The sequence below is a fragment of the Schistocerca serialis genome, chromosome 1 (assembly GCF_023864345.2).
Source record: "Schistocerca serialis cubense isolate TAMUIC-IGC-003099 chromosome 1, iqSchSeri2.2, whole genome shotgun sequence".
In the NCBI taxonomy this organism is placed as follows: Eukaryota; Metazoa; Arthropoda; class Insecta; order Orthoptera; family Acrididae; genus Schistocerca; species Schistocerca serialis.
The window spans coordinates 84,532,589-84,552,657 of NC_064638.1; the positions used below are offsets into that span (position 1 = coordinate 84,532,589).

General features: G+C 38.7%; 1 long non-coding RNA gene across 1 annotated transcript in view; it reads left to right on the forward strand.

Moving 5' to 3' along the window:
• Positions 1–20,069, forward strand: part of LOC126456998 (uncharacterized) — a 104,827-nt gene that overhangs the window by 24,146 nt on the left and 60,612 nt on the right. The gene's annotated exons all lie outside the window — the stretch shown is intronic.

Below are 20,069 nucleotides of genomic sequence, written 5' to 3' on the forward strand. Positions count from 1 at the left end.
ACAGCTTTCTGTACTTGGTATTATGTGAGCTTCACTGCTTTTCTGGAATGCTTCAAACTCCAGCATTGTGTTGTGAATGCACCAACAGTTAACTACTAGGATTTTAAACTCTCACCTTTGGGCGGGGAGGGACATTCCTTTGGATCTTACATTAGTACTCTTAGTTCTCACACAGTTATTATTACCTGGACTGTATGGAGGCTCACGTAATCTAAAAAACCCATGAGTGCGCCCCAACACAATCAGCTACTTGGGTAGCAGCCTCTGGTATGTAGTGTACATCGGACCCATTTAGGCAGACTCTACAGTCCTCAACCCTGTGGCACAAGTCCAAGAAGTTGCAGCCTATCTTGTCACAAAACCTTGGAAGTCTCTGGTTCATTCCTTTCACTAGACTCAGAACCAAAAGGCCACAATCAGTCCTGTAAACAAGGCTGCAAATCGAGAGGCTCGCTGAAACTGTGTGTGCAAGGCTGGTCTTCCCAACCTTCTCTGACAGCCTGGACAACATGCATCTTTTGCTCCAGCGTATGCCACAATCAGCAGTTGTCTCCCTCAGGAAAACGTTTATTCAGATAACCACCAGTGTTTAACACAAGCAGAGGTGTAAATGTGTTCACTCTTGTGATAGATGGGTCTTAGCCATTGTCTTTGCAAAGTTCGTTGTAATTTGAACTGGGTGTAGCTAAATATGTTTTCGTTGTTTCTCAATATGAAAGGCAGTCAAAGGTTTTGTACTCTTGCATCTTTCTTTCCTTTTTTAAAAAGGAGCAAGTTGAAGAATGCGAAATGTTGCTCTCTGCAGTTGATACATATTGGTGGTTAGCTGCACAAATTATTATCATACTGTAGTCATCCAGTCTCCACAGGTCGGTCACTTGTACACCATAAGACATGCCCAAAAGGCAAAAAAATTAAAACTCTGATATGAAACTTTCTGGCAGATTAAAACTGTGGGCTGTATGTGAGATAGAACCCAGAACCTTAGCCTTTTACAGGCGAATGCTCTATGAACTGAACTATCCAAGCATAACTCATTATCCAGTCTCTCAGCCTTCCTTCAACCAGTACCTTCCTCCTACTTTCAAATTTTATGTAAGATGCAAGAAACGATATTGCAGTGAAACAGCAAGCAGGAGACAGGTACTCCCAGAAGTAATTCTGTGAGGGTAGGTTGCGAGTTGTGTCTTCTTATATCTGTCCGTAGAACATTTACTTGCAAAAGGCAAAAGTTCTGGTTTGGAATCCCACGCCAGGACACAGTTTTTTTTTGGTCTGGAAGTTTCATATCAGTGCACACCCTTCTACAGAGAGAACATTCATTCTGAAAATTTGAAACATTGCATAGGAAGCTGTACATAAAGTTTTGCATCACAACAGTAAAGCATTACTTGTAACTTCTGGGGTCAAAATCACCTATGTCTGCTCTGTTATTTTTTGGCCTCTGTTGCATACAGCAGACAAAAATGATCACCCTGCTGCTCCAAGTTTGCATGCAGGTGTTCATCTGTCTGCAGTGTGAGATCGTGATGCATAAGCACACCCTAGACCAAGTTGAAGCTCTTGTGAGGACTGATGGTGATGGGAATGTCACTGAACTTCTCAAAGTAGAACAATGCCTGTGACTGAGTATAAGGGTCACAGTTTTAACCAGAATGAGCCATTAACATTTTGCTAATTGAGGTTATTTCCCCAAATTTATACTCAAAATGTAAAATAAAAACAATGGTTTTGTGATAAAGAGAGGCTGCTCAAAAGTTAGTGTAAAACCTAAGACTGAAGTAAATATTTCTCACCTTTTATTTGAATGTGTTTTCGTTCCATAATATGGCCAGGGAAGGAAAATTGTTGGGGCCACAAGTTTCTGCAGTTTTCAGCTCTAGCAGAAACAGTAGGTTGTTGCTCTGTCAGGGGGCTGTGACTGTGCAGATGCCTGATGATACACATGGAATCTCCTCCCTATTTATTTCTCTACGTAAAATACACATCTTAATTTTTTGCCTTCATTTTTGACAATCCCACAACTGTATATCACACTCCCTAACCAACCTTTGGATCCTAAAGCTTTGCAGTTACATCTAGTTGTTGGTGGAAGTGGTTCGGTTACTATGATCAATATGATTATGTAGCCATACTTAGTGTAACACAATGTCGGCCAAAAGTAACTGGGTGTACAATATGGTTTAAAGCCATTGTCGGGGTTCCCTCAGTCCAATACTTTCTAAGTTCTTTCACTCAGGCCCAAACCCCTGCAACCCAGATACTCACATGCAGCATTAAGACCTCTAACAGCCTACCTATGGTACATAAATTTACAGGGCCTGAAGAGTTTGTCAAGTCAAGTGAGCAGAGCTAAAAATTGGCAGAGCTATAGTCACTGTAGTCTCAGCCCATAGCTAAGTGTTTCTAAATTTGCACCTGGAACCAACACAACCAGTTTCCATGCTACTTACGTGCAAGCAGAGCCTTCAAGACTGGATTTTCATTTAGCAGGTAGTCCACTTTTGTGTGATTTATAATCTGTTTGCTCTAGAAGTTGCGGACACTGACTCACCATGCTGTCTGGCATGAGAGTTGGTAAGCAGCCCATCCATATTTGTTCACTACAAAGTTACATACCTGGGTGTTCAACAGGATGAGTCTCAGACAGTTGTCATTGGGTCTTGTGAACTGGAGTTCTATCTCAGGAGAAATATCACAACATACAGCAGTGAAGCATAAAATATCAAAGCACTCTTAAAGGAATATTTTTGTTTCTTGCAGGTATATAACCACTAGGCCATATTTAAGGATGAGGCAATCTAATGCAACGGTGACAATTTCTTTGGCAGCTTTGGAATACCCTTTTTTTTTGGGGTGGGGGGGGGGGGGGGGGACTGTAGGGTTGAGAGGCAGGAGGATTCTGCTCCACTATTTCTTCAGAGGTAGTTTTTTTTCACCTTGGGTCAATCAACTGTCTCAGCAATAGAGAAACAGTTGACAAATCCTGCTGGTGAAGTGCAGATTACCCAGGAGATGTTTTTATGTAGTGTTACCACTGAGTAGAATCTGTGAATTGAAGAAGGGGTGAATGTTTATCTTTATCTGTCTTCTTATTTCTGTTGCATTTGTTGGAAAAGGATGTGGGCTTCTGATGGCCAGAGGTAAGCATAAATTGTCTCAGGAGTAATCTCTGTTAAATTTCTATACTTTTGTATGAATTACAAGAGATTTCCTATGTTTGAGTGAAGGTCGTATAGTACATTCTGCAAGTACAGTAGTCGTAAACGAGAATGCTGCTTTCATGTTTGAGGTTTTTACGATTGTCGCACTAAACCAGAGCTCACAGGTCTGTGTGATTGTATCCTTATTTGGTCATGGCATAGTAATGATGGTGTTCTATCTGCTGATAGTGTTGTATATGCTGGATGGCAGTATGGAAGGCTTTCAGATGGCAAATATTTTCTGAGAAATAGCAAAGGAAACCTTTACCCTCGTCCAGATCTCCCGTATAGCCCACTCATCAAAGTACACAAGGAATTCAAGGGACAAAGTAGCACGGTCTCCTGTACAGTTAATGCATTTGGTGAAACAGGTGTGCAAACTATGTTGTGGTCACATCTGCCACAAATTACACATCTGTCAGCTGTTTTAGATAATATACAAATAGTATTTTATCCATCTTCAGCAACTGAAGTTGTGTATATCAAAATAATCAGGTTATATTAGCTTCACTTCTGGCATGATGCCTACACTTGTTGTTTGGCTTCTTTATGCCATTTTTATACAGGCACCTTGAATCTTATGACTACACCAAGATGCTGCATGCATCTTGTTGCTGACACTCCCAAATAATGTGGAAGTCATAACCTTCTGAAGAAGGGCAGTAAGTGCCTGAAACTGGATAAGAAATTAAATTTCTTTTATGCAACTGGTTTCTGATTATTTCAAAGTATACAAATAGCCTTGAAATGCTGACACTAATAGCAATGCTTTGGGTTTGGTGTATAGGTCTTATGTTGATAACCTCACACCTCACAGTGCCATTCCAGAAGTTCCACCTAGCCCAATGTAAGGGATATGTGTAGGCACAAATTCATTATCTTCTTCATAACCTGACAGATTGCTTTTATGCCCTGATTGGATAGTGCCTATCTTGCTCCATGGAAGTTGAATGTCCACCAGAGGACGTGGACCTAAATGGCCAATAGAGGGCATAATATTGCAACCATGCTGTGCTTGCAGAGCACCCATCTCACCATGTAAATACACCAGTCAGTTGTGTTCCTCACGGCCGGTATAAAATCGGGTGCCCAGTGAATAGTCAGCCAGTTCTGTACTCATGTCTGAAATTGTTGGATACTATCATCTCTATACTGCAGACTGTTAAAAAACAACCCCACTTGGCATTTGGTCCTTCTCTCTCTTTGTCTGTCATTGTTCTTGGCCTGTTAACGATGGTGTGGAGAAGGTTTACTGTGTACCTCATTGTTGCATAGGCTGCTTTGTGCTTATCCTAGTCTGTCTTGTTGCCATCAGTCAGCCATGTTTTGCTTGACTACCACTAGGTAATGTGTTCTCTTCTGCAGGTGGCTATTCCACCTTGTAGCTTTACCTGTTTCTCTACTGGATTCTGCTGTGTGTGCTGGTATCATGCTACTCATGTATGTAGCAGATATATTTTATTACCACACAGTCACACCATTAAGCATCCTGGTGGTAACAACTCCACATGAATAATGCTGTGTGTGATATGTACCTACACAGATGGGTGTCTTAGCTTTCAACAGTTTTCGGATCTTTATTATTTAACAAGGTTACATTATATAGGCAAGAGCAAGACTTCACTGGGCGTGCAAGTGCATCCAATCTTTGCCAGCTGACTGATAGATTCACTTAAACAGGGCTCTAATTGCTTTATGTGATCGACACTACTAACTAGCAACATGAAGCTAGCAGATTCATTATTTACTTATAATCATTCCATTTCAGTTTGTTAAACAGAGGTTGAATAGATGATTTTGTGTACTCACTGAAGTCTGATCCTCCACATGATAGTCAGAGCATCTCAAACAACATGTACCTACCTTTGAAGATTCCCCACACCTGACATCACATTACCCAAACTCCATACAGAGGGACCAATAGACGACTGCCAAAGTACCATCACAGGCAATCAGGAGCACTTCATCTGGCCTGGTTTTTAGCAGATGGTAAATGCAAGCCCCACCTATCAACATAAGTGCAGACATTATGTGTTGCTGTCACCACTTATGTGACAAATGCATAACCTGGCGTTCAGGATTACACAGGGTGGAAGAGAGATAAAAAGGAAGGCCTCAAACATCAAAGAATTTGGTGTACAAGCAAAAACAGAAAGGCAGCCCATGGTCCTGTTGTAGGTGACACACCCTTGAATTGAATTATGCTTTTAGTTGTAAGGGGAAACTAAAGTTTAATATGCAGTTTGAGCTGCTGGAATAACGTGGCATTTTTTAACAAATCATTGCGAGAGGTGAAAAAAGTGATAGGATCAGATATGTATTAAGCCCAGACCTTTATATTTGTAGTCTGACACTTTACGACATGGTCACCAAGCCACACTACCTTTCTAAATAAAATCTTTAATACCAGCTTTGCCATTCTAGCTAAATATTCACAAATTCAGTCAAGGGGATTAGTTTTAAGTATTAGCTATATAAATTTTTTTGATAAAGTTATTACTTTCCTCCATGATACCACACACACTCTACAGTTACTTTGATTATTGGGCTTGTGGATAAATTTGCATATATCTGCATATGAAATATACAATACAAGCAGAACAATGCTCCTGTTGGAGCACAAAAAGTAGAATATGCTTCTCTTTAAAAGATAGCAGAAAGGTGGGCCCAAATCACCACTCTGTCTCATTTCTTGTTTACCAAAAATTTGGTCATGCTACCATATTTGCATTCTTTTGACATGTAACATTCTTAATCCTTTTTCCCTTGTCTGCTAAGTACTCATCATCTCTGTCTCACTGCCACTGTGTATATACGTCTCTCTCCCAGTGTCTCCTTTTTCTTCCACTGGCATCTTCTCCTGGCTGTCTCTCCCATTGTCTTGTCTTCTTCCCTTACTCTTACTCTTCCTTACCACAGTCTCCAGAGCCAGTTTAAGGCCAAGCAGCACAAGCCACCACTTGGGATGCCAGGCTGGGAGGGATACCAGAGGCACCATAGCTGTAAGATTTCTGTACAGGACAGACAATTGGTAGTGGCTACTTGTGGCGTCAAGCTGAAGAGGATCCCAAAGTGCAAGATTTGTATACAGTGTGTATCACAATTTGTAGCGAAAACTGATGCAGGAGAAATTATATGAGGGAAAAGGGGGTAGGGAGGGGGTGTCAAATGATCAGTGGCTTGTGGTGAAAAATGTTATCGAACCAGCCCTGACTGTCTCCCCCTCTGCGCCTTTCACTGTCTCTCTGTCCAACTGCCATTGTCATTGCCCTATTATTTTTCTCTCCCATTGCCACTCTCCCTTTTTTTCTTGCTTACAGTCTGCCACCTTTCTCTTCAGCCATCACTGTTTACTCTCCACACGTGTCCTTGTGGACGGTTTGCTCAATGTTTTGGCCCCTAGACCAGAAAGCTTAAACACATGGATTTATGCAATGGGCAAAAGTGGCTAATTTTTTCATATTAAAATTTGCAGGTATGGGTGGTCCAGATTCCCCAAGCCTATGTCTGGTCTCCACTCATCTCTCTTCTCCATTTCCACCGTCTCCTCTCTCTTCTGCTCCCACTGCTACTATCTCCATACATTTCTCTTTCTCTTTTGCTGCCACTGTCACTATCACTTTGGCTCCCATTGCTGTTGTCTTTATCCACGTCTTTCTCTTTTAGTATGACTTTCACTCTTCCTCCAGCACTGTCTCCTCTCTCTTTCTCTTCCACTGGTAGTTGTCTCCTTTCTATTTTACCATCACTGTCTCTCTTTCAGCACAAAAAAGTGTGAATATATTCACATGCCAAAATTTTTGGTGAGGAAGGTGGAATGAGGATTGAGGCAGCTGGTTCCCCACTTTTCAGTCACAGTCTCTTAAAGAGGAGTATACTTGTCTTTCTTGTCCTCCAACAGGAACGCTTTTCTGTTTGTTCCCTTTCTTATGCTCCGACAGGAACATTTTTCTGTTTGTTCCCTTCTTTACCCTGTTACACCAAGGTGTGCTGTTTATATAAAACACATTCTATATGTTAGTAAAGTTTTGGCATTTCATTTATATGCTTTAACACATTTACATACTTTGGCACATTTACACAATAAATAAAAACATGCTTAATATAAGGCTAACACAAAATTGTCTCCCATTCAACACAATTTCAATACACACTAAGTACTTTTCATAAAAATGCACAAAATTTTTAAGCTTCACCCACAGTGTAGCACAACATTCGGTGTTTGATTTGCAAGTACAAATAATTTCATATGCCAAAATAATTTTTTGTTGGTTGCTTGCATTACCAGGTGTCAACATATATAAGAATGATTTTCAAGTCAAGCCAGCTTGTATGGGTGTGAAGTGCTCATTATACAGACACAGCTCATCATAAAAGTTTTATTGGTGCAAGAATGGCAACTAAAAACATAGTTTTGCAACATAGTATGGCGACCTCAGAACCCATGCACCAACCCCAGAAAATTTGTCATGTGGTCACTACATCAGGTTGAACTATATTTATGCCTGAGACCAGATATTAGATGCATTTTTTACGTGTGTAAGTATGATAACTTTGAACCTCTGAAGTTTGGAAACAGATAACGATATCCAAAAAAGTTTCAAATTAGCCTGTCAGCACCATCTTAAGAACACTTGGTAAAAATTTGGACAATTTGCCATGTATAGAAATGATAGAAATAGACATCTCCAAAATTCATACTTACGGTATCAAAAAACAATTGGTTATTCTCAGGAACCACCCATGAACAATTAGTGCTTTTAAGTGCCACCAAAGACCCATCCTAGACCATACCTAATGCAAAATAACAAAGCTATTTGCTCGATTTGCCTTGGCTGGAGGAAGTGCATATTGTTTAAATTTTAGCCTGTACTGTAGGATCGCTACAGTATGCCCATTGTTCAGATGGACATACAAATGTTCACTAGGCCAAGGACTACCAAAAAAAACTTTGCCCCATGAATCAGTGAAAAATGACATTTTCGCACAATACATTTTGTAATATATTGGTAATGAGCACTGTTGTGCATGGACCAATTATCTGTATTTAAAGTGTAAAATACAATCGGTGGTCTACTTTTTAAACAAGGATCAAATGAATTGTTTTGTGTTAATAAACAGTGAACCAAAAAACCATTGCTACCTTCTTTAAAGACCCAGTGCTATCACATCTAAAGGTAGTGATCTGAATGTTGAATACATACAGTGTATACCATACGATGAACAGGGATTGGACAAAAATGTGGGAACATCATGAGAAATGCATACTTGTCCATGAATACGATGCTAGCCAAGCCTGCTGCTTGCACTGTTGTGTTTGACCATGAATAGCACCTGTGTAACATCTTCAGTGTGTTGCAAGTGTCAGTCATGGTCAGAACAGTGTGATGTGTAGCTATCAGGGCACTATTATTGGGATGCGGGAAAATTGTTGGTGCTCATATGGAGAGGGCATCTGTAACCAAGATGGCCAAAAAGTGTTTTGTGTTCCTAGAGGCACCATATCAAAGATCTACACCACATACAGAGAAAGTGGAAAAACATCATCTGCTAAGTCACAATGTGGACAAATATGTGTGTTGAATCATCGTGACTGGAGGTAATTGAGGTAGATTGTGACAAAAGTAAGAGGATCACAGCTTCAAAATTCACTGCAGAACTGAATGTCACTCTTGCGACCCCTGTCAACACCACAATGCCACCAGAGCTCCATAAGTGAGAAACAAAGGAGTGAGCTGGAATTCCAAAACCGTTCAACAGTGGTGAAAATTCATGTAACAGGAAAACATGATGCCAAAGCATAAAATGTGGATTTCCAATTTCTGGCCAAGTCATATCCCAAGAGTCAAATATGGTGTGACGATTTGCACAGCGATATTGTACTCTGCAATGTTGTGACTATTTTGGGTGATCAGGTCCATTCCATGGTACAATGTTTGTTCCCTAATGCTGAGTTCCAAGATAACAGGGCCCCTGTTCACACTGCTCATATCAACCAGAACTGGTTTTGAGAGAACAAGGATGAATTGTAACACATCTTCTGGTGACTATAGTCTGCTGATCTCAATTTAAATGAGACTTTGAAGTCTACTATAGGAGAAGGGTATGTGTCTGCTATCCACCTCCTTCATTGTTAACTGAACTTGCCACTATTTTGCAAGAAGAGTCATATAAGATTCCCTTGAAACCATACAGGAGCCGTATTTATCAATTCCAAGATGGCTCACAGCTGTTTTGAATGCCAATGCTTTTCCTACACAGTATTAAGCATGGTAATGGCTCTTGCCTGTGAAAGGCAAAGATCCCGAATGTGAGACAGGTCTGGCACACAGTTTTAATCTGCCAAGAGGTTTCATATCAGTGCCTACTCCACTGTAGAGTGAAAATCTCATTCTGCAAACATTCCCCAGGCTGTGGCAGTATCCTTTCTTCCAGGAATGCTAGTTCTGCAGGTTTTGCAGGCTAGCTTCAGTGAAGTTTGGAAGGTATCCAATGAGGTACTAGCACAAGTAAGGCTGTGAGGATGCGTCGTGAGTTGTGCTTGGGTAGCTCAGTTGGTACAGCACTTGCCTGTGAACGGCAAAGATCCCGAGTTCAAGTCTCAGTCCAGCACACAGTTTTAATCTGCCAGGAGGTTTCATACCAGCCCACACTCCACTGCAGAGTGAAAATCTCGTTCTGCATAATTGTTCTTTCGTGTTCCAGCTTCAGTTCTTCACCAGTGTTCAAACTGTGTCCTATTGAATGTGATCTCCACAAAAATTACTATGTTTAAATGGAAGTAAATAATGGTTTAAGCATTAATTTGTACTGACAATGGCAAGAAACCATTCAGTTGGTGGTAAGAATGCTGTAATGGCTCAAACTGCTGGTGGCAAAAAGGGAAACAGAAACAATTAATGACAAAGTTGCAGGAAAAACCATGTACACTTCCAGTGATAAGAAAATGAAGTAACTGAGCTTCTAAAGAACAAATGAAGCTGCTCATTCCTGGTTCCAACAAAACTGCTACACTGGGAAGATAAGTACAGGGCTATTACAAATGATTGAAGCAATTTCATAAATTCATTGTAGCTCCATTCATTGACATATGGTCATGACACACTACAGATACGTAGAAAAACTCCTAAAGTTTTGTTCGGCTGGAGCCGCACTTCAGGCGAATACAGGGTTATAAATACAAAATCAAATAGGGGTAATGCAGGAGTAGGTTTAATAATGAATAAAAAAATAGGAGTGAGGGTAAGCTACTACAAACAGCATAGTGAATGCATTATTGTGGCCAAAATTGACACGAAACCCATGCCTACTACAGTAGTACAAGTTTATATGCCAACTAGCTCTGCAGAAATTATTCAGATAGTGAAGGGAGATGAAAATTTAATAGTCATGGGTGACTGGAATTTGGTAGTAGGCAAAGGGAGAGAAGGAAACGTAGTAGGTGAATATGGATTGGGGGGACGAAATGAAAGAGGAAGCCACCTGGTAGAATTTTGCACAGAGCACAACTTAATTATAGCTAACACTTGGTTCAAGAATCATAAAAGAAGGTTGTATACATGGAAGAAGCCTTGAGATACTGACAGGTTTCACATAGATTATATAATGGTAAGACAGAGATTTAGGAACCAGGTTTTAAATTGTAAGTCATTTCCAGGGGCAGATGTGGACTCTGACCACAATCTATTAGTTATGAACTGTAGATTAAAACTGAAGAAACTGAAAAATGGTGGGAATTTAAGGAGATGGGACCTGGATAAACTAACCAAACCAGAAGTTGTACAGAGTTTCAGGGAGAGCATAAGGGAACAACTGACACGAATGGGGGAAAGAAATACAGTAGAAGAAGAATGGGTAGCTTTGAGGGATGAAATAGCAAAGGCAGCAGAGGATGAAGTAGGTAAAAAGATGAGGGCTGCTAGAAATCCTTGGGTAACAGAAGAAATATTGAATTTAATTGATGAAAGGAGAAAAATATAAAAATGCAGTAAATGAAGCAGGCAAAAAGTAATACAAATGTCTCAAAAATGAGATTGACAGGAAGTGCAAAATGGCTAAGCAGGGATGGCTAGAGGACAAATGTAAGGATGTAGAGGCTTATCTCACCAAGGGTAAGATAGATACTGCCTACAGGAAAATTAAAGAGACATTTGGAGAAAAGAGAACCACTTGTAGGAATATAAAGAGGTCAGATGGAATTCCAGTTCTAAGCAAAGGAGGGGAAGCAGAAAGGTGGAAGGAGTATATAGAGGGTCTATACAAGGGTGATGTACTTAAGGACAATATTATGGAAATGGAAGAGGATGTAGATGAAGATGAAAGGGGAGATATGATACTGCGTGAAGAGTTTGACAGAGCACTGAAAGACCTGAGTCGAAACAAGGCCCCGGGAGTAGACAACATTCCATTAGAACTACTGACAGCCTTGGGAGAGCCAGTCCTGACAAAACTCTACCATCTGGTCAGCAAGATATATGAGACGGGCAAAATACCCTCAGACTTCAAGAAGAATATAATAATTCCAATCCCAAAGAAAGCAGGTATTGACAGATGTGAAAATTACCGAACTATCAGTTTAATAAGTCACAGCTGCAAAATACTATCGCGAATTCTTCACAGACGAATGGAAAAACTAGTAGAAGCCGACCTCGGGGAAGATCAGTTTGGATTCCATAGAAATATTGGAACACGTGAGGAAATACTGACCCTACGACTTATCTTAGAAGAAAGATTAAGGAAAGGCAAACCTACGTTTCTAGCATTTGTAGACTCAGAGAAAGCTTTTGACAATGTTGACTGGAATACTCTCTTTCAAATTCTGAAGGTGGCAGGGGCAAAAGACAGGGAGCGAAAGGATATTTACAATTTTGTTCAGAAAGCAGATGGCAGTTATAAGAGTCGAGGGACATGATAGGAAAGCAGTGGTTGGCAAGGGAGTGAGACAGGGTTGTAGCCTCTCCCCTATGTTATTCAATCTGTATATTGAGCAAGCAGTGAAGGAAACAAAAGAAAAGTTTGGAGTAGGTATTAAAATTCATGGAGAAGAAATAAAAACTTCGAAGTTCGCCGATGACATTGTAATTCTGTCAGAGACAGCAAAGGACTTGGAAGAGCAGTTGAACGGAATGGATAGTGTCTTGAAAGGAGGATATAAGATGAACATCAACAAAAGCAAAATGAGGATAATGGAATGTAGTCAAATTAAGTCATGTGATGCTCAGGGAATTAGATTAGGAAATGAGATGCTTAAAGTAGTAAAGGAGTTTTCCTATTTGGGGAGCAAAATAACTGATGATGGTCGAAGTAGAGAGGATATAAAATGTAGACTGGCAATGGCAAGGAAAGCGTTTCTGAAGAAGAGAAATTTGTTAACATCGAGTATAGATTTAAGTGTCAGGAAGTCATTTCTGAAAGTATTTGTATGGAATGTAGCCATGTAGGGAAGTGAAACATGGACAAGAAATAGTTTGGACAAGAAGAGAATAGAAGCTTTCGAAATGTTGTGCTACAGAAGGATGCTGAAGATTAGATGGGTAGAGCACATAACTAATGAGGAGGTATTGAATAGGATTGGGGAGTAGAGAAATTTGTGGAACAACTTGACTAGAAGAAGGGATCGGTTAGTAGGACATTTCTGAGGCATCAAGGGATCACCAATTTAGTATTGGATGGCAGCGTGGAGGGTAAAAACCATAGAGGGAGACCAAGAGATGAATACACTAAGCAGATTCAGAAAGATGTAGGTTGCAGTAGTTACTGGGAGATGAAGAAGCTTGCACAGGATAGAGTAGCATGGAGAGTTGCATCAAACCAGTCTCAGGACTGAAGACCACAACAACAACAAATTAATTTTATATTTTGCTGAATCATAGGTTATTTTTTTAGATTGTTATATTTTATTATTGCAAAAGCTGTTAATCATAATATCAGAAACTGAAACAATTTGACCTCCTAATTTGTATATTTGAAAGGTCTCACAGTAATGTGTCATTAATTTTCCAAGCTAGTAAACAGTGGTAAGTTAGTGCTAATACATTTTGAGTCCACTCTGTTTGCGAATTAACGATGTTAAGTACGTATCGATGAATTTTTGAAAATAAAATTTTGATAGTATTAATCATCTTAAAACATTTTATTCATGTAAATGTATTTTAAAATGGTGACTTATCTGGATAAAAAATCATGTTCCAGTACTTGAAATATCTTATTTGCAAGATTTTATTGAAACTTTACAGTGTAATTTCTCAAAACATAATTTTGGCTGAAATGAAAAATCATGTTGACCCACCTTCGATTGGCAAAGAATTGCTGGCAGTACATTCACTGATTTTCTTACTGATTACAAACTGTATGACACAGACATAGTCATTTTCTGCAAACTGAACACATGGCACAGTTCTGATAACTGGAGTAGTAATTCTTTCACTGTAACCCCATAAAGGTATTTGATTTAAGGCAGTCCAACTGTAGGATTCTATGTTCTGGGAACTTTCTCCATTCCACTTTTTTAAACAGAATAGAGCACTTTTCATAGAAATGAAAAATTTTTACCTTCCTTAGTTTCAAGTTTTTCCAAGGAGGATGGAATAAACTGGTCTTTAATTACAGATTTTATGGTAGTTTTAAACTAACTAATACAATCACTCATTTGAAATGGAGTGACTGTTTGTTCTTCAACTGTTTTTATTGTTTGATGAGAAAGTATAAGAATACGTCAGGAAAGGTGACTCTGAAAGAAGTTTTGAAGGAACATTGGACAGTCTTTCAGATTGGAGGTATGGTTTTAGTGATTTAAAAATTCTTAGGACTCATTCAACAACAGTCAATAGTGCTAACCGCCTTGTTTGAACATAATCCAAATTATTTGCAACATCTGTTTCCATAAAGCAGCAAAAGTCCTTCTAAGTTTCAACTCTCACAATGCATCATTTGATGTACAGAAATATTTTGGAAACTAGTTTTCTACATGTACAGGCAAAACATCAGTAGCTGCTCACAGGGGCAGCACACCAAACCCCTATCAGCCCATGGCTGAGTTGCACTTGTAGTTTGGTAAAACCACTGTTCCGACCATTTCTTTCAACACTGCCAAAGTTAGTATTAACAGCACACAGCACAACAACTTTTTCTTTTTCAACATTTTCTCTGAGGCCTGTTAAATAGTTACTCACAGTAGTAGATGTTTATTCAGGAAATGATTTTAATTGTAAAATACTTACTGTAGCACCAGGTTTAAACATCTAACAAGGTGAGGAAAAATGTTAACCTTTTTTTGGATAGATGCATAAGTCAGAAGTGAAAAGAATGTCACTTTTTTTGATCATATTGCAACATGTCTAAACCACCTGGAGCTAACATTCACAATTGTGGTCTCTGTTTTTGTGTGTGCACATCTAGATCTAGGCCCTGACATTTCGCGAAGAAACTTGAATGTGCAGTCTATAGATCTGAAGCTACAACTGTGCTGGACTGCATGATATGTGAAGACTCCCTCAGTTACAATTAACATCTTCTCCCCACTACAGTTTCTCTGATTTAAAGAATGACTTTAATGTTGCACAAGATACTACTGTGGAGACTGCTCTTTTATGTTTGTCACATTTTAAGTGGAGTTGTAAATCTTGACATCCACTGACTCTTATTGACAGACTAGAAGCACACATGGTGGACCTTACTTTAATTAGATTCCAGAGAACTAATGTCACTGATGAAAGGGAATTTGTTTTGATGAGGAAAAGAAACTAAACTTAACTAATTACCATAGTTATGTCATTCACCAGTTAACATTGGATAGACTGCATCAGTGTTACAAGCATTATAATACAAAATTAGTGTAAGTATGATTAATAATTGCGAACAAATTTCCGTAAGTATAGCACAATGTTTTATGACATAAAGAGTTAGAACTTTTGAACAAGTACATGTTCACTTGATTTCATATGGCAGTGCATTGCTGTTTTACTGTCAAATAACTCATTTAAACTATACAGTGATTTTTGCTGTAGATTTCATGGCATCTTTCCTCAAAATTTCATTAAGTCCATGGACTGAATTTTAATATTTAGATGGTTGAACATTTTAATAGTACTGTAGGATAACTGTCTCATGTCATGGAGAGTCAACAGCATGGGATGTGCATGTCTGCCTTATACACATGTTATAACTGTGGACATCACTCCTGTTGGTGAACGTTTCATGATTTTCTTTCACATACATGGGACAGATAAAGACATATTGACTGAAAATTATCAACACTACTAGATGTGTGAAAATGGGATTACCCAGTGGTCCAGTTTCCTGCTTGATGTTTTGATCCTTATTACTTTTTTTAAAGTAGCAGGATTTTCTTGCGGCCTATAGAATGACCCCACAGTAACAAACCATAACTGATATGGCTGTGGAACAGTGAATGAAATACCATCAACAGATACTGATCAGTTATCATATGCTTCAGTTTCTTCTGGAGGTACATGACTCATGACAGTTTGTCACACACATGTGCAGGGTGTTCTTGCCAAGTGAGTTTACTATCCATCGGGAACCCCAGAAACTTCACAGTTCCTGCATTTTTTAGGTTTCTTTGTCACTGAGCCTATATAACAATTTTTGCGTTTTTTTCTTAATGTATTTTCTTTTTGTTTACAACAAACCATTCCCTTGTAGCATCAAACAAAGCATCTACTACTTTCTGAGTCTTGCTGACATTAATGGCTTTTGAGTACAGAGTTGTGTCATCCACAAATTGCAAGCACTGTCTGTGAGAGGTTAAATCATTTAAAAATACTAGGAACAAGAGGGGTCCCATTATTAACCATGTGGCAAGCCATATTCCAACTTCCATTCACATGATAGTGCTCCTTGGACTGATACAATCTGCTTTCTGTTTTCCAGATAAGATTTGAGGAGTGCTAGAACAATGTCTCCAACTCCATACTTACTGAGTTGGTTTAGGAGAACCTCATGAGCAATGCAGTCAAATGCCTTATGAAGGTTGCAAAGTGTCAGTGCTACAGATTTTTTGTTATATGTCCATTGAAAGAGGAGATGGGGACAAAGGAAAAGAAAGGGAAGGGCTAGATGATGTCAACTGGATTTAAACATTATGCAGAATCAGCAGTAATGAGTGAAAGTGTACCAGATCCGGAATAGAACCAGGGATCTCCTGCTTACTAGGCAGGTGCATTAACCACTGCGCCATCTGGGACACAGTGTTATTGCAACTGTGCAGACTGTGCATGGATGCATTCAAATAAAGATACTTTGATCCCAAAACTCTGCTTTATAGTAGTAACTAGGTCTTGTATTACTGCCGTTGTATATTTGCCTTTCCGGGGACCATGCTGTGCATTTGTGAAGAGTTCATTAATTTAGAAGTAATTTGATATTTGGTCTTTCATTGCGATCTCAATAAATGTAGTGATTGCAATCTTAATAATTGTGGTGAAAATTGGAGTGGTTGAGATTGGTCTGAATCATAATAATGTTGCCAGGTCACCCATTTTATAAACTGACACTGTCCATGCAAGTGTTAGATAGCCTGGAAATGCACCAGCAGCAAAACATTTGATTACCATAGTCAGTGGTTCAGGAATTGCAAAGATAATTTCCTTGAGGGCATTAGTAGACATGTCATATAAACCCTGACTATTAGTAGGTTTATAAGATTTTACCATCTTTATTATATCATTTTTTGGTAATTCACTCCAGTTCATCATGGTGTATCTTTTGTCATTTATTACAACAGTTGTAGAGTCTATATTGAGGTCTGGGAATGTACTTATAGTGTTTTCCACAATGTCAATAAAATACCAATTAAAATCATCTGGGCTACACAAGCTTAAGGGAGAGCTAGTTTTCTGCCTGTGTTCGTTGATCAGGCCTCATGCTGCCTTCCATGGGTTATGATCTCCTTCAATGAGCCTATAATTGTTTTTCTTTTTGGCTTCTTCTACGTCCTTTCTATAATGTCTTCTTGCTTGTAAATATCTGCTATAGAATACTTACTTTGCACTGGGATCTCCTGCTGTTTTGTAGAGATCATGTAACAGTGATAATAGGCATTTTAATTTTTTCAGTTCATCAGTATACCATGTTTTTCTTTCACAATGTGGCTTTGCTGTGACATGCTCGCAGGACTGTTTTTGGTCTTCTATGGATAGATATAGTCAAATTTGGCTTTGATTATCTGGAAAAACTCTTTAAATACCTCAGTCATTGGCATTTCTAGCAATCCAGGCTGCCACTGCAGACACTGCTCTCTGAAAAGCATTTAATGTTTCGTTATTAGCCTTTTTGTGAATACGTAATTAGAATGCCAGGTAATAGTTGGATGATTTTTATCTCTTTTTGTATATAGTTCCATAACTAATGCACTATGCTCAGAGATCATTGGGTCAACTACAGTCATCTCATAGTCCCAAATATTTAGATTTGTGATCACAGTGTCAAGACAAGGCATCACCTCAGGTTAGTAGATGGATTGCTACAAACAGCACATAACTGGTCACTAGGCTCATAAATTCTCTCTCCTTAGTGCTCTCTTCACCAAAATGTACAATGAAATCACCATATAATACAATTTTTGATTTCAAGTGCATTTAGTGGCACAAGCAAGATTCCATTTGGTTGTGACAATTTTCCATTTGGAGAATTATATACTGAGACAACAATTATACTAAGACCTAATAACTCCAAAGCAGCCAATTCTAGATATAAGTCCACAGAGTCACTTCTTAAATCAGTTTCCTTAAGAGTGAATTTTTTGTTGGTACATACAAATACACCATCAAAGGAAGCAGTAGTTCTGCACAATGCACTTATCATATTTAGATATTCAATACAATTGTACTCATCTTTGTATGCTGACAACTGATGTTCACACAGACACAGCACAGCTGGCTTCACAACTTCTGTAAAAAATGACAGCACATCAAATTTAGTCCTAAGACATTGTACACTGGCACTACTTATAACTATATGAGTGACACTCTGGGTAGTATGTTTTCCATTTTCACTTAGTTGCTCTTGGTACTTTATTGTCATAAAGGAGCCTATTTCACAGGAATACTGGTCATTCTTCAGCAAAAAGACACTTTTCATAATATTTTTGGACCATATTTATCTCTTACCTCAAAGTCAACTCTAAGCTTGGAACTGTCATTAAGCCTCTCAGTTTCAAAGTTCTCAGTTGTAGATGTAATATAGCACAACACTTATTAGCATGCAATTGAATCTAATATAATTTTGTGTGTACAGATGGCATATGCTGGCAGAAACAAGCTTTGTGCCCAACATACACTGTACTGGTGATACCAAAACCAGCGAGACTGTATATTAGAAAGTAAGTAGGTACTGTTTCATAAGAGTACAATCTCTTTGTCAAACAGTTTTTTCAAGTTAACTATATCAATACAGGTGAAAGAAATACACTAAACTCTTGTAAATCTGGTCCACAGTAGTTTGGTCTCTCAGTAATCCAGCCCAAATGCAAAATGCCACATGACAATGAGTTATCATGTGCAACAATGCTGTTAGTGAATTACAATGTTAAACATTTGGTATCATGCCTTCTAAAATGAAACGCATTATGCTAGACTTCAAGCAGAGTCTTGAAATTTTACATATGTTGAACTGAGGTTCTTTGCAGAAAGGCATTGCTGCTGAGTACAATGTTGGATGAATATTTCATCCTCTCTAATGTGATAACAGCTTATATTGAAGGAGTCAACACAAAAAGAATCAGTCTTTGAAAAAGAATGTATCTTTGGATTTAATAAATTATATCCTCTATTTTTTAAAATAAATATTGAACACTTACAATAATCTGGCACTTCTGCTGATCTGGCCAGACTAGTGAGAGTCTAATATATCTAATTTGGACTGAATTGTTTCATAATTGCTAAATCCAGGACAAATGTCCACAAATTACCACTGAAAATTCTCAGGACACAGCTACAAAAATCACAGATGTTATAGGGGGAAAAGCAGGACTGATGGTAACCATTTTGTCAACTAGTTTTATAAATAACACCTGCCAGTTTGATTCTCAATTGGAGTGAGATGGCTACATAAATATACTCACAAACAGAATGTCATCAGCATGTTATGCCCTACTAAGAGCCCTGTTGTTAGTGTGTAACAGACAGCATATTTTAGTTCCCTGCTTTCATATGCACACTTAATTCTTAGCTACGGAATTTTTCTGGGGAGCAAATACACAAAATATGCACACAGTTATCAAACTACAGAAAAGAGACATGATAACAACAACCACAAATGTAACTGAGCTTATTGTAAAAATGTGTTAGACACAGATTTTAACCACACCATTTTAGTACATTTACTAATAAGTTGTCCATGCATGAAATAACACTGACAATTATTAAACAAACACCTCTGTCCATTCCATGAACAAGATCTAAACTGAAGAAAAATTCACGTAAAACTCAACATTGCATTTTTATCAAGGAATAAAGCTGTACAATACATTGCATAAAGATATTGAAGTAATTACTAAAACAAATATGAGGTGACTTACCGAACAAAAGCGCTGGCAGGTCGATAGACACACAAACAAACACAAACATACACACAAAATTCGAGCTTTCGCAACAAACTGTTGCCTCATCAGGAAAGAGGGAAGGAGAGGGGAAGACGAAAGGAAGTGGGTTTTAAAGGAGAGGGTAAGGAGTCATTCCAATCCCGGGAGCGGAAAGACTTACCTTAGGGGGAAAAAAGGACAGGTATACACTCGCACACACGCACATATCCATCCACACATAGTGGTATGTGTGGATGGATATGTGCGTGTGTGCGAGTGTATACCTGTCCTTTTTTCCCCCTAAGGTAAGTCTTTCCACTCCCGGG